Below are 15,422 nucleotides of genomic sequence, written 5' to 3'. Positions count from 1 at the left end.
TACTTAAAAAGGCATAAAGAGCCACAACCATCAAATGCAATGCAGAAGTCTAGACTGAATCCTGAATTAAAACAAAAACAAAAACCCCAAAAGATAATGCTACAAAAGACAGCTGGAAAATTGATTATAGTTTAGTATTCTGATTATGCAGGAGAATTCCCTTATTCTTAGAAATTCTTAACCTCTGAATAGTTCAGAAAAACATAAGGACATAAGGATGTTTTGGGATAGAGTTGCTCTATCTATCAATCCATCCAGCATATATAAACATGTATATATGATATAAATATATTTAAACATAATAAGTATATAGTATACATATGTGTATGTTGTGTGTGTGTTTATATAAACATATGAATAAAGACAAATTTTCACTGCAAAAAATCATTAAATTAACTTTACTGTAAGTATGAGCTACCTTTAAGAGCAGAATAAGTAACTGGAATCATCCTAGAAAACTTCATAAATCATTCTATAAAAGAGAATGCATGTGGATTTTGTACACATACCTCTGTGTAATAATTCCTATGTACGTGATAATTTGAGACACACTGATAGACTCAAAGGAAAACCTATATAAGATTTCTGGGCATCCAAATCATTCTGCCCCTAATAAAACTATCAAATTTCCTAGACACAAATGGAGATTGGATGAACACTTCTAAAGTGCTTGTGACTGCAGACAGGAGTCATTCTGTCTGGATTTTGAGCCAATACCAAATACCTAATAATAGTCTTTTGCTGTTGTTGTGTCGTCACGAGGCTTAAATGAAATAACGGAGTGCACACCATGCAACAGTTTGGGGTCTAAAGTTTGTTCCGGTCTTTAGTGAAAATGTGCATAAGACATAACTTTACTGTAAGCTTTTAAAGGCCAAATTTATCCTTCACTTGTTCCATATGTTAGTACTTATACTCTTCCCAGACACCTGGGGAAAGATGGATCTTTTACAAAGCATCACCCACTGAGGCTTGGGGGTACCATGTGTTGTTTTATTCACGCAGCTGACTTATTCCACTGGGACCTACATTTCAACCGCACCTCCTTCTTTCTCTTACTTTTCTTCAAGAATTTAGAACTCCGACTCCATAGCAATATCTCTATGTATTAATTCCACGGTTTTATTCTGAATACTTATGTTCCAGGTACCATATTTTCTCTTGTTGTTCATATTCATTTGGGAGGTAATGAAACGTTTTATTCCATCCTGATAAGCCCGCTCACTCTGCTGCTGTGTGTTCTGCCCTCTTCCCCCTCGACACACATTAAGACTCCCTAATCAAGCTCTATGTCATTTCTTGCAGTCTCATCTCATTTAACAATTTCTGTTAATATCAACAGATAAAAGTAATTGTGTGTGCATAAAGAGAATTTAACTTTTTGACAGCATGTTTCAAGACTCAAATTTATTTAGAAGTTGGCATCAATGACTTGGAAGAATTAAAGCAGAAAACAAGCATGTGATGGTGTTTTTAAGTCACTCCCCTCACAGACACTAATTTATCTCCCAAGCCCAAACCTGTTCTTATGGCAACTTAATTTCTAAGTGACCTATTTCTATACCAATATTAGAAATATTAGTGAACTTTTATTTGACATATAACATAGAGAGAAATATTAAGATTTAAAGATAGCTGGGTAAATACATATTGATGTTTTCATAATTTATGAGGCAAATCTAAAACATTTATTAAGAAACTGAACCTGGATGTATACTATAAGGTTTAAAAACTGCACTTGATAATTTTTGAAAATTCAAAGTTTGCCGAGAATATACCGCATCTACTTCATTTACTCCACAAATATGCTTTGAACTACCAAAAATATATCAGGTCCTCCTCTGAGCACTGGGGATGTGGCAATGAATAAAGCTGAAGGAATTTTCTCCCCTCACAGAGCTTACCTTCTAGAGTGCAGGGACACAGGATAAACAAAAGAGCCCCGTAACCGTAAACTGCTTGGTCAGGATGACCTCACTGAGGTCATTTACAGGTGTACCAAGGTGGAGCAGAGACTAGCAGGAGATAAGGGAGAAATGTCACATAGTATCAGGAGGAAGAGCAGGGCAGCTGGAGCAAAGAGGCCAGGCAAGGTCCTGAGGATGGGGTGGAGCCGGCCAGGCAGGAGTTCAGCAGGTCGTCGGCGTCCAGCTTTGCAGGAGCTGACAGCATGCAAGAGCAGCAGGAGGTGATTACGGAGAAGTTAACAACTTGGGGCGGCCTTGTGGGACGTCGTAGGCCACAGTAAAGATGTTGAATGAGATGGGAAGACACTGGAAGCTTTTCAGTAGCAGAGAAGCCTGATGCAGCTTAAGCTTTAGGAGACTCTCTGGCTGACAGAAGCATAGAAGCGGGGAGCTCCTTTAGGGGACTGTGGCAATCATTCAGGAGACAGAGGACATACTGCCTTTGTAGATGAGGGTGGTGATAGTGGTTGGTTCCAGACACAGAGCCAAAAGCAGTACGGGATGGGTTGGTCATGGGATACAGGACAAAGGGAGGACTAAACGAGAGCTGCCAGATTTATAGCCTGTGGGAAGGGAGGGGATGGACTCACTATTGACTGAAAGGGAGAAGCTAGAGGAGGGGCGACTCTGAGGGAGAACATCAGTTCACTTTGGACACATTGAGTATAAGATGCTTATTAATATCTAAGTGGAAATAAAAGTAGGCGGTTAGATATGAGTCAGGAGTTCAGGGGAGAGGTCTGAGAGAGAAACAGAAAGGGAGTCAACAGCATTCAGATGGAAATTATTAACAGCCATGAGATACAACAGAAATCAGAATGTTCTCCTTTCTCTCCATAAAAGAAGAGGGGGGAAAAAACCAAAGAAAGTGCATCTATTTGTAGAACAGAAAATAATAATGAGGTGGGCCCTATTTAAATCCTCTAAGAGTTCTCATTTTCTTAAATAATAAGCATTGAACACCTACAGAATGTAAAACTCCAAGCAGATATTTTAAAGGATCCAAAAGGTAATGCAAAAGTTTCTCTGCTCTCAGAAAAACTTCCAAACAGTCAAGGAAGCAGATATATAAATACTACAAGGGAGCGACCGGAGAGAAGGGAAAGAAATCAAGTGTATACTCTTGACAATAACCATGCCAGTGGGATGTTGCTTGGTCCAGGGGAGGATGAGCCAGCTGGACAGAGGAAGGTCTTTTGACAATGTATATTTGTTCTTCCAAAGATCATACGTTGGCAAAATGAAAATAGGCCACACAGTGGTCAAAAGTCATGTTGGGTGGTACATGTTGTTAGATCACCCTGCAGGGCTCAACAACTCGGTAGCCAGTTACGTCACCAGCACTGGTTGAGTCAGATGGCTGGAATGTTATAGCTACACCTCACCATTTTTCAAAAGTCTCTCTCAAGATGGCCTCTGACAAACAAGAACACTACTTTATTTGTCTCTCATCTTTTTCAGAAGCTGCTATCAAGTGGCCCGGAATCACTGGAACAACAAAGTTACTATAGCTACCTTCCTCCAGCTTCTACTGTCTCTCTCCCACCTCTGATTCTCCTCCTAAGAGATCTCTTCTGGTGCTCAAATTGACTTTGCAACTTGTTCCCCTTTCTGAGCTTCAGCTTTAACTCCTACACTCAAATATTTTCGCCACAGCTTACCTAGAAACTCCTTTGTCTTAATCTTCCCAATCATAGAAGCTACACATAACCTCATTTTCCTTCATGAGTCAGTCTTTTCCACAAGTCAAAAGACTGCTGATTTTTTTTTGGTTGCTGACTGCCTATCATTTTCCAGGACTTTTTTTTCTTCCCATAGAACTAAATCTATTTTTAGCTTTCCTAAAAATCACAAAAATACTGAATGGTTATTATGGAGTTACCACTATTTTTCCCAATTTTGACCTCGTTATTACTGTCAACCAGTCACCCACCAGCTGACAGTAATTCAGAGGAACCATGTTGCTCCTTAGTGCATATATTCTCATGAATATTTAAACCTTCCTCTTAGAGATGTGTTGCCAGCTTTGGCAATAATGGAATCAACAGTCATATTACTATCTGACAGATGAAGGTCCCTCAATTAAGAAACTTGAAAGATATTCCAATGCATACAAGGACACCTTTGCACTATGTAATGCCACTTCTTCAGTACTTACTGCAAGCAATTTTCCAACAAACGCTTTCAATTCTCAGGGTGGAACTGATGATCTTATTGATCTAGATCTAAAAATCAATAATATCTCAAGGCAGTGAGCTCACTGCTCTCCTAGGAACCATAGGAAGGTAGCTAAAGGTGTACACTTGTTTTAGTAACTGGCTTTCTTCTTCTCAAAGACTAGAATTAAGAACGTGTGATGAACACATTCTTCGCAGGCCTCCCCAGACCTATCTTCCCTATGCAGAGAAAACAGAAGCTAAACTATAAGTAGCCAGCTGATGAGCAAACAGCAAAGCCAAGGTGGATATTCAGAGGCAAGATGCATTTCTTTTTATTCAACAACACAACACTCCTTCTCTGGCAGGATAAGGGTTCCTGCAAGTGTCGCTCTAGTTGTCAGAGCCATCCTCTACTCACTGCTCCTGTAGTGGCTCTACAGCTGGTAGAAGTGGCACACTAATAGCAATGCTAGGGCAGACATAACATCAACTACCCCTGGAGTTATCTAAGGCCAACTTCCTATCTCACAAACTAGAGCAAGTCAATAAAAGGGAAGGCCATTTGCATGTTTGCGCGGGGGTATCTACCAACAGGCAGAAGTTACGTATGTTATCTCCCATACTTTGAGACATGGATAAAACACAGTTCTTTAAAAAAATCACTAATCTCTACCATAAGTCAAGGCTTGAGGTTCAAAGCTTGGTGCATGTGACCTGTAAGGAAAGTCAATCTCAAATCTTGATACTGAGATTTAAACCAGTACCCTTTCCTCTTTCTTCATCAGACTTTTTAGGCAGTCACAAAGGAACACAGAGCCTTGAGAGATCAGCCTCAGAGGACTTTATCAACCTAGCTTGTGCTTCAGGAAACAGGATCACAGAAACAAAGACCACTAATTATAAGCTTCAATACAACTACAAGCTAATATATCCAGAAAATAGAGTATGAACTACAGCCTAATAATGAGAATGGGCTGGGAACACATGTTATAGAGTCAGAGGATATCACTAAAGTAAGACCTGTTTAAGCTCACAAGGTTCTCAATAGAGGTTTGAAACTAGCATGTCTCCAAAAAACTGCTCTCAAATTATCTGCTCTCAAATAATTAATAAGAAATAAACAATTACAAAATTAAAAAAGAAAATTTTAAGAATGACTTAAAAATACTGATATTGATGTATAATATATATACACTACCTAGAAATACTTCACAAATGTTTAAGGTAAGAAAAATTAACCAATAATAATCAGTAAGATCTCGTTTACACCTTGTATTAAGACAATGAGTTAAATGTGATTCTGCTACTGGCTCTATCTTCCAAACATTATATTCTTAACTGGTGACTGTGTCATTCCTCCTAATAGCTCTCATCAGTCTTTTCCGTGGTTTTCCCAATCAGCGTTTATCCACATTACTCTGTAATTCAGTCTACTATCTGGAAAACATTCTCATGCTAGTTTTTCTAAAATGAAAGCCTGAATGAACCATTTCCTCCCTCTACTCAAAACTCCATTTCCCTCACACCCAGGGCTCTAGATGTACTAACTCATTGTTGGTTCCCTTGTACAGGAGGTGGTGGCACTATCCGTGCCTTTGTCCTAATACTCCTGCCTGGAGTGCCTTTCCCTCCAACTGCCAAACAATTAACAGCCACAGAAGCCTATTCATTGTTCAAGGAAGCTCAAGTATCACTTCCTCAATGAAATCTTCTCTGATCCCACTGATATACTATCTTTCTTTACCAGCACTTCTAATCTTTCATATGTATGTCACATATTGTTTACATGTCTTATTCTCAGTACTATACCAAAAGCTCCTAGAAGACACTTCTGTGCCCTTAGCACCTAGGGAAATGCCTGGCTATGTTTTAGGCATTCAATTTGTTTGTTAAATTCATGAATTACAAATATCACTGTATAAAAGTATGGCGTCTAGGTGCTTGCTACGTAAAGTTAGACAAGTTTACACAGTTGTCTGGAGCTCTAATATATTATATTAAATTAACCAAGAATATTTCATCTCTGATTACTAACATTGACAACGTAATTAATAAGAATGCTCCAACCTCCCCAAATTAATTTGGTCATCACTTTTTCCCTACATATTTTGAATTCTATTTAGTGAAGTCACTCTAACAACACACTATAAAAACGGATACAAATATATGGAAAAAAAGGGAAGAGATCACTGTATGAGTGGGAACCTACCAGACTGCAGTGAATCAACTGAAACATATTAAGTATCTACCCTACGTAAAACACTATGCTAGATGCCATGGGGGAAAAGTGAGATGGGCAAGACTGCTCCCTACCCTCAAGTAAAATGCAGTCTTATGAAGGAGGTGAAATGGTTATACAAATAATTAGAAATTAAAGCCGAAGACAGCTATAAGTCTACAGGACCAAACTTTAGGTTCTTGTGGCTAGAAAAGGCTTGATGAAAAAGCTGGCCTAAGAGAAAATGGATGGCTTCAGAAGAAATGAAAAGGTGACATATAGCAAGGAAGAGGCAGACTAGAGGAAATGAGAAACGGAGGAGGACCAGGAACAAGTTCTGGAGACCGGGCCATCCACAGTTGGGGAGGGACCCACGTAAGGGAGTCTTAGGAGGTACAGGGGACTGGAGGACGGGACGGATCTGGAGGCCATGGAAAGTCAGCGTAAGAAAAGGAGTTCGCTTTTCACACCAGAGCAGGGGCATGATAGCACACGGGCTCAAGGAAAATGCTGCAAAGGCCCGCAGAATTCCATCTGCTACTAACGCAGGCAGACAGCCTGGCCTTACCTAGAGAGTTAAACCGTACTCAACCGGTTACCGGCCGTTAAAAAAGTGAGGTACGCTTGTGGTTCACTTCTCCAGGGTACAGCCATTGAATTCCAGAATTTATGTTTTCTCAGTGTCATGTAAGATATGGATTTTAACACCCAGACAAGCAGAGGTCATAAAAGAAACTGTTATGAGTGATGCTGCTGAAGGACATAAAAGTACAGAACTTGCAAACTGAGTCTGAGCGGCAGAGCATTAAAATTTCAAAGTGTGATGGATGGCCAGCCTAATTCTCGCACTCTTTTGGCTTGTAAGAAAGCAAGACAGGGCTTCCTTGGTGGCGCAGTGGTTGAGAATCTGCCTGCCGACGCAGGGGACACGGGTTCGAGCCCTGGTCTGGGAGGATCCCACATGCCGCGGAGCAACTAGGCCCGTGAGCCACAGCTACTGAGCCTGCGCGTCTGGAGCCTGTGCTCTGCAACAAGAGAGGCCGCAACAGTGAGAGGCCCGCGCACCGCGATGAAGAGTGGCCCCTGCTTGCCGCAACTAGAGAGAGCCCTCGCACAGAGACGAAGACCCAACACAGCCAAAAATAAATAAATAAATAAATAAATGAAAATTAAAAAAAAAAACAAACTCACATTATTTAAAAAAAAAAAAAAAAGAAAGCAAGACAACCATTTCTAGCTAGAAGCTCCACCCACTCATCCTTATTTTCAGAGCCTTCCAAGAAGCGAAACTTTCGCTCTCCACAGAGACTCTACCTCCTTGCCCCTCATCAAATGAATATACAGTTCTCTATAATGTTACATTGCTGCAAAGTCTCCACAAAAAAAGACCACAAACTAACGGCCCGGGACTAAATCTTGTCCATATGTAGGTGATACTCTTTGCCTGTCTAGTGGCTTGCACGATGTTTTGTAAACACTGAATTGCCAATATTAAAAGATAAGAATTTTTTCACACAAATAAAATCCAGATTTCGAGCTTCTCTTGAAAAACAGGCAATTCTGGCAAGGCTCCCCAGTTCACTCCAGCCACCTCACTTACAGCCCTGCTCGATGCCGCTGGCATTTCTTTTGTCCCCTGGCTTACATGGGTCTTTGGATCCCTAACAGTTTGTGCCCAGTCTGTTGGATGCGCTGGGCCAGGGTTCACAAAGAGCATTGCCTGGTTTCACATCCAGTATGACTGTGGACTAGTTGTGTAACCTCGGACAAGTTACTTAACCTCTCTATGCCTCAGCTTCTCCTTCCATAAAATGAGGACAGTAATACAACCCACCTTAGAGGGCTGCTGAGAGGAATAAATTAGTTTATATAAAGCAGTTGTTCTCAAGGTGTCTGGGCTGTGGAGGGAAGGACTCTGCTCACTACCCCCTTCAGGACAGCTGGCATTGTCTGGAGACATTTTCGGTTGTCACAGCTCGGGGAGGGGCCCCTGGTACCCAGGGGATAGAGCCCAGGGACGCTGCTAAACCCCTTAGGACACACAGGACAGCTCCCACCACAAAAAATTATCCAACCCAAAATGTCAACAGTTCTGAGGATGAGAAACCCTGACACACAGCATTTAAAACAGCACCTGACACAGAGGAAGCCCTCTCTAAGTGTCAGTTTTTATTAATAATAACAGAAGCAAGTCCTGGCTGGTGCTCCAACCTCAGCTGGAGAAAATTCTAATTTCTCAAGAGCTCCTTGTGTTCCCTTGGAAGAATTTAACATACCATACAAATAGGAAAATGAACTTGAAATTCTCTGGTTCTACATCATTAATTCAGCAAGTGATTGATTAATTAAAGAAAGAATTATGAGAATACATTTTCCTGAAACAAAAAGCAAACAAGAACATGCTCTAGTGAGCAACAATGCACAGTGTCTGAAAAGTAAACTGTCCTGGAAAATATGGGACGCGGAAACCTGTGATTACCGCAACTTAGAAGGCACTAGACTGAATTCCTCCAACCTCCAAGTTTAATACAAAGGATGCCCACCAGTCCCAAGATACTTTTTGGAAAACTGTGATGAGAGGGGAAGTAGAAGAGAGAGGTTTTAAACTAAAGAGCCTGCCCAACCCAATACCAGCCAATGCTTGCCCAGGAAGATCCCACGGGCTTAAATAGCTCAGTCCGGGATCCTTGGTGAGAGGTCCTGCTTTGACCGTGAGTCACAACAAGAGGTGTCTCCCAGATCCAGGGCAACTCACTAGCAAAGCAAGTGTAACAATCGGGAAAAGGCCTAAGCTGTACTGATGCACTCTTAATAGGCTGCCAGGAATTCTGCTGCAAAACATCGAAATGAGTGCCGGCCCACACTAGCCCCGGCTGCCGTGAACCAGGAGGGCTGCTCAAGCTCCTCAGCCTGGCACTACAGGAGCCCCTAGCTAGTCCTCTGGGCTTCAGTTTTCTCATCTTCACGATTAAAAACTGGAATTACTGTTATTTTTTTCCAAAGCTATAAACACAGAGAACACTGATTTTTATTTGCAACAATGTGTCTTCAATATTTACAGCGCAAAGGGTTGAGTTCCTCTCAAGGGACCCCTTGGTAACTGTAGCAGTCAGACCCTTAACTGAAACAGGAAAGAGGTTCTGCTGAATCAAAGCCAAGAAAAGCATAACAATGCTTCCCGCAAAGAGGAGGTAATAAAAGCTCTACAAATCTAAAAGGGCTAAACGAAACTACAGGGCTCTATAATCTACAAAAAACTTTGCATGTCTAACATGAATTGTTAAGTCCCTTTTAAGCTCAAGTCAACATATATGTGAATACCTACACACAATATAGTGTATTACCAAAGATACCAAGATTGGTAAACTGTCACGAGAAAGACTACCAAAAATGCTGTGAAAGAGAAGGCTTCCATTAAAGAGATACAGGAAGTATCTCATTGAGAAAGGAGCATAGATGGAAACAGAGGCACAGGTAGAACTTTGGCTGGGTTTGTCCATCTAGAAGGCATACCAGGCTGTAGGCAGAGCACAAGCAATGGCACTAAAGCTGGAAAGGCCAGGAGTCCAGTTTGGGGCACAGAGTTCATGGTGGAAGGACAGCACTATAATTTGAGCTCAAATCATGACAGCCTGGACCTTCAGAAGGTGGAGGTCAGTTGCATGAACAATCTTAAAGGATAGAGATACTCAGTCAAAACAGCCCGTAGATGACTTAAAGAGCAAGAGGTCTCTTTTGGCTAAATTTAAATATCTTCCAACGTTTAAGAAAGAAGGTGCTACTAATTCTAATAACATTATTCTGATTTGACTAATAGAAAAGACAATCTCCACTAAGTTATAGGAGAGTCAAAAAGCCACCAGAAAGTAAATTTAGCTATTTGTTAATTTACTATTTTTCATCAACCATATCCCAATCATAATTAATAAAATAAGCAAACCTTAGAAATAAAGAATGGGTATTTTTAAATTGCAAAAACAAAGTAACCCATTTTCCAACCATATAATTTAGGAACTGATTTTTACTCATTTTCTAAAAATGATAATACATTACACTAAGAAAGAGAAGTTGTATTCCTGAGCTGACCCAACAGCTTCCTCAATTATAGGAAGAAACTCTACTTGCCAGCAGAAACTATGAGCCAGCAAACACTCGGCAATATTCCCATACTTGTAAGCAAATGGTTAAAGCTGGGAAAACAGGAAATTTAAAACTCCCTTACAAAGATTTGTGAAGTTAAAACTTAAATTTTAAAGTCATTTTGAAACCACTTTCTACTAAGAAAACCAACATTCATCCAGAAAGTTTACACCTGCTCACGGCTGAAAAAGAGAAGTAAAATAAAACAAGGGGTTATTTTAGCCCGAGAAGCAGCACTGTTTCATCTTTTAAAAAATTGCCTTGTATGAGTTTATGGACAGTAAATTCATGATGTTGAAATATTATATTTTTGTGTATACAGAAACTCCTTGTGAAGGGACTTTCATGAAGTAAGTATAGCAGAAAAACAAACAGACAAACAAGCAAACAAAAACACTAGGCTGAGAATCAGCAGGGCGAGAATCTGGTGCCAATTCTGCCTTGAAAAGCACTGAATATCAATGGGCCTCCACAGTCTCACCTTTAAACTAAGAGGATTGAATCACGATCCCTAAAATGCTATTTCATAAAATATTAATTTCAAATAATAGAGATTTGTAGTTGTTATGTACTCAGGGAAGCGGTGAGGTGGAGAAGCATGGATTAGGCTTTGGGGGCAGGCTAACTGGCTTCAAACCTGGGCTCCCTCAGTACCAGCTGGGTGGCCTGAGGCAGAAGTTTCCTCTTCCACCAAGAAGGGATAACATTTACCTTTGCAATAGAAGGCTAGAAGGATCAGAATGTATATAATGCACCTGGTACATTGTAGGCACTAAATAAAGGCAGACGTTAAGTCTCTGGTCAGCAATAAAAGTTTTAATGGAAAACAGTAATCCACTTGCCAATGCAGTTTCCTAGAACTCCGCGTGGGGAAGTGAAGGGACTTAGCGCCTGAACATCAATACTGGAGAGGACTCGTGGTTGGGAGCAGGAAGGATAAAAGCAGGGAGTGGAAGATAAGCAGAGGCTCAGAGTCCTGCCAGCAATAAGAATGAACAGGAAAGAAACAGCCTGGGACACAGGGCTTGAGGGAAGAAGACATTTTTCCATTAAGAAAGAGGACCATCAGTAAAAAATATATATATATATATATAATGATTTACTACAGTGATTTCATAACCAATATAAAGCAGAGAGCTGGTTAGCTTCTACGAATGTCACTTAAAAAAATGGAGAGCTTTAACTATATCTAAATCCTATTTCCTTTGTCTGGCTGCAATTCTTACATGGGGTTCAGACGATCTCGGTCCTGCCTACCTCTTGAGTGTCATCTCCTCCCCGTGTCTCCCCATCTCCCTCTCCCCTAGGTTCACCTCACTCCAGCCACACAGCTTCTCATCTATCCCTGGAACATGCCAAGCTCCTTCTTCCTTCAGCTCCTTTGCACTGTTATTTCTGCTTGGAAACTTCCAGCCATCTTCCCATGGCTGACTCATTCTAAACACTCAGGTCTCCTCCAAACTTCCTCAAGGAAATCTCCTCTGACCACCCATATCTCAATTTCCCTCCACATCCCAGTCAAGCTCCAGCCCCTTCCCCTGTAATATTTTTTTCTAGCATTTATCATTATCTAAAATTGCCATTTTTGTTTATATATTTATAGTATCTCCACCAAAATGGAAGGTCTTGAGGGCAGGACCCTTATCTAAATGTTTCAGCATTCAATCCCCAACATCTAAAACAAAGCATGGCATAGATGAGGCACTCATCAGATAAATTTGTCCAAAGACTAAATTCAAATTATAATAACCATTCTTCCGTGAACCTAAGTAAGGAATAGTCCCCTGAAGCGGCTTTAATTTCATTTCTTTAATGCAGTTTTATGCAATAATACAGTCTTAAAAGGTCAATGTCTGAGACAGCAAGATTTAAAGAGAATAAATTCTTCACAATACAAAATACTACATATGGATACATATATCCTATAGTACACATTTTCACTTTATGAGCATGAATTATGCCCCACCTTATTAGAACCCATAAATAAAGCAAAGGTACCCTAAGTTGTTTTGTTTTGTAAGGGTGTATGAGTAGACAGTGTGTGTGTATATATATATATGTGGGAATTATCTTTCAGAACCCTTCTCAACAAAGAATTCTGAGAAACAAACAACTAATTCCAGTATTAGTATTGAGAGGTTCGACCTGTTACTTTGTTACCTTGCTAAACTTATCCAAACTATTACTGAGTCAAGTGATGAATTCAGTGATTCCATCTGTGAAATAGAAGACAAATGACATGGTGAACAATTGGCACATGAAGAGAGTGATAAGTTCCACAGTGTTAACTCACGTTTGAACTAAGAGAGAGAGAGAGAGAGAGAGAGAGAAAATCCCTTTCTAATCCTAAAACAAAAATAAGCATGCTACTGAGATTTCAAAATATGGCCAGATACCCATGAGTGGGCAAAGCACTGAACTGAAACCAGAGCCAGAACATTCGTGACTTGAGCTTTAATTTTTCAATTTTGTTTTGAACACAGCTTTTCTTGATGAATAAAAGAGGTCAGTAACCGACCTTGTCTGTATAATCCACGCATCACCCCAGTCATCATTCTTGGTCATTCTGGAGGGCCCAAGGGGCCAGCACCAGTCTGGACCCCACCGAGGGCTCCTCGGGGTCCGCAGGGTTAAGGAATGGAGACCTCGCTACCTGCATCCATCCCCTGAATCCCAGCCCAAACCCTGGATGAAAAGGGGCTCCGCAATCTGCAACTTCACTTTTGTACCCGTTATAAATACAGCCTGCCTAGCCCCTCCTCCTCCCCGGAGGACGGCGAGGGCTCAACAAACACAACCGGACGCTCGGCTCTGGCCTCCGTTCGCGGGTCTCCAGTGAGTCCGGGGCAAATCATCTGATCCCGGATGACTCAGTTTTCCAATCTGTCAAATAGGGTGACGAGAAACCCAGCCTACCTCATCGGGTGGTTCCGGGCCGGCCGCCCTAGGCTGGCCCGGCGACAGCGGCTCTGTGGCTGCGCCCGCTGCACTCTTCGCGGGCGGAGGGGCGGGGCTCGGCGGGGCGGGACCGGGAATCAAGCCCTGCAGACGTCGCGCAGCCCACCGCCCGCGGACAGCGGCTCCCGGCTCCTCCAGTACCCGGCCCGTGACGTCATCACGCTGACGTCGACGCACAGAGGCCGCATCTCGCCGGAGGGACCAAAGACGAGGCTGAGGGCCTGAGTGCCCCCCCCGTAGCAGAGCAGCGATTGGTGGGTGACTCTGTCAATCATCTACTGCCCAGTAAGCGTCGCGGGAAGGCGGGAGAGGGCGGGCCGGCCTGCCCTGAGGAGAGAGTGGGAATCTGGAACTCCGGCTGGGTGGTTTTTCCACAAACCCTTACCACACCGTTTTGTGACACGTCGCTTCTCCCTCCTCAACCATTCTTCTTCCGCCTTCCTCCAGTCTCTCGGTGAGGATTTAGGCTCCAGCTCTGGAAAATAATCATGGGACTGGATTTCAGGGCCTCTGGGCTCTCCAGGAATGAAAAAGTAGGACATTGAGTTTCTCTGTTCAAGAGTCACCTCAGCTTTACTCAGACCCCTCCAGACTTAGGACACATACTTTCTCTGCGCTCCTATCGCATAACTAACACCTCAGCCTTAATATAGTAGTCACATTAAATTATATTTGTATCGGCTTTCGCACGAAATTGCCATTCTTTAATCACTGTTTGACTTCACATTATCTTTATATTTTAATGAACCTTTTTTTACAATAGATGCTACAGTTAACATCGTTCAAATACAGGAAGGAATAGAAGGTTACAGAGTGAACGTTCTCCTTCCGCTTCCAGGTCCTCGGGCACTCAGTTCGCCTGTTGAAGTCAGTGCCTGAGTCAGGGTTGCTGATATTATTCATGTTAAGTTACACATAACCATAAATTTAAACATCACACATTAGGCTAATCCTTTTCAGGCAGGAATTACAAACGAGTCCCTATATGTTGACTCCTAGTTCCTCTGCATCTAAATATGTGTAGATGTAATTTTCTTTCCCCAATCAACATTATATCCTCGAGATCTTTCCGTATCTCTATATAAATTTATCTCATTCTTTTAAATTACTACGTGGTAGTTCTCAGAACCAATAGATTTAATTTATGATTCCCTTACCCTCGGACATGTATCCATAGTTTGTTTTCTTTTTTGGTTTTTTGTTAGAAGCGTTGCTACCTTCAACATATGTTTGTGCCTTTTTGCACATATATCCAAGTGTTCTCTAGGTAGAGATACTAACGTGGGTGCGCTGGATAGAGTATGCACATTTTCAATCTCAGTAGTAGATTTCCCTCTATTTATTCCTCAAAGTAGCTGTTAAACTAACATTACTACCATAAATAAATGAACACCCCTTCCCTGCACCCTCGCCAAAATTGATGAAATATAATTTTTAAAATTTTCTGGATGGATGTGCGAAAAACTGTTAAGAGATAACATATGTACAAAAGTGCGATAATCCTGAGCACATATCTTGGTAACAAACTGAACGAACGTGTGTTACCACCTCCTAGACCAAGATGTTAAATGTTTACCAGCAGTATAGAAGCTCTCCTCGTGCTCCATCTTGGTCATTGCAACCCATACAAAAATGGTCACTGTTCTGAATTTTATCACCAAAATTAGTTTTGCCTGCTTTCCAGTGGTTATAAATGGCCACACGTAGTATGTACTCTTGTGTGGCTCTTTTCACTCAATAATATGTCTGTAAGATTGATCCATAGTAAAGAATATAATAGTAGTTTATTCATTTTCATACTTGTATATTTCCCCAGATTTCTTTATCTATTCTAATATTGCTTAACATTGGGTCGTTTAAAGTTTGGGGTGACTACAAATGATGCTGCTATGAATATTCTTATACCTGTCTGTTGATGCGCATAGTTACACATTTGATTTTGATATATACCTAAGAGTAGTATTACTGTGCCACAGGATG

At 41.4% G+C, this 15,422-nt stretch overlaps 1 protein-coding gene across 3 annotated transcripts in view; it reads right to left on the bottom strand.

Annotated features, from left to right (window-relative positions):
- STARD3NL (STARD3 N-terminal like) overlaps positions 1-13,600 on the bottom strand; it is a 49,818-nt gene extending 36,218 nt beyond the window's left edge. For all 3 annotated transcript variants that reach the window (XM_057550289.1, XM_007187753.2, XM_057550290.1), the window contains exon 1: positions 13,401-13,600. The gene's annotated coding sequence lies outside the window, so the exon portion shown is untranslated. The remainder of the gene's footprint in view (positions 1-13,400) is intronic.
- Between the last annotated feature and the right edge of the window lie 1,822 nt (positions 13,601-15,422).

Source organism: Balaenoptera acutorostrata, chromosome 7 (genome assembly GCF_949987535.1).
Source record: "Balaenoptera acutorostrata chromosome 7, mBalAcu1.1, whole genome shotgun sequence".
Classification (NCBI taxonomy): Eukaryota; Metazoa; Chordata; class Mammalia; order Artiodactyla; family Balaenopteridae; genus Balaenoptera; species Balaenoptera acutorostrata.
The sequence above is the reverse complement of the archived record's forward strand: the minus strand, read 5'-3'. Positions and strand labels throughout refer to the sequence as shown.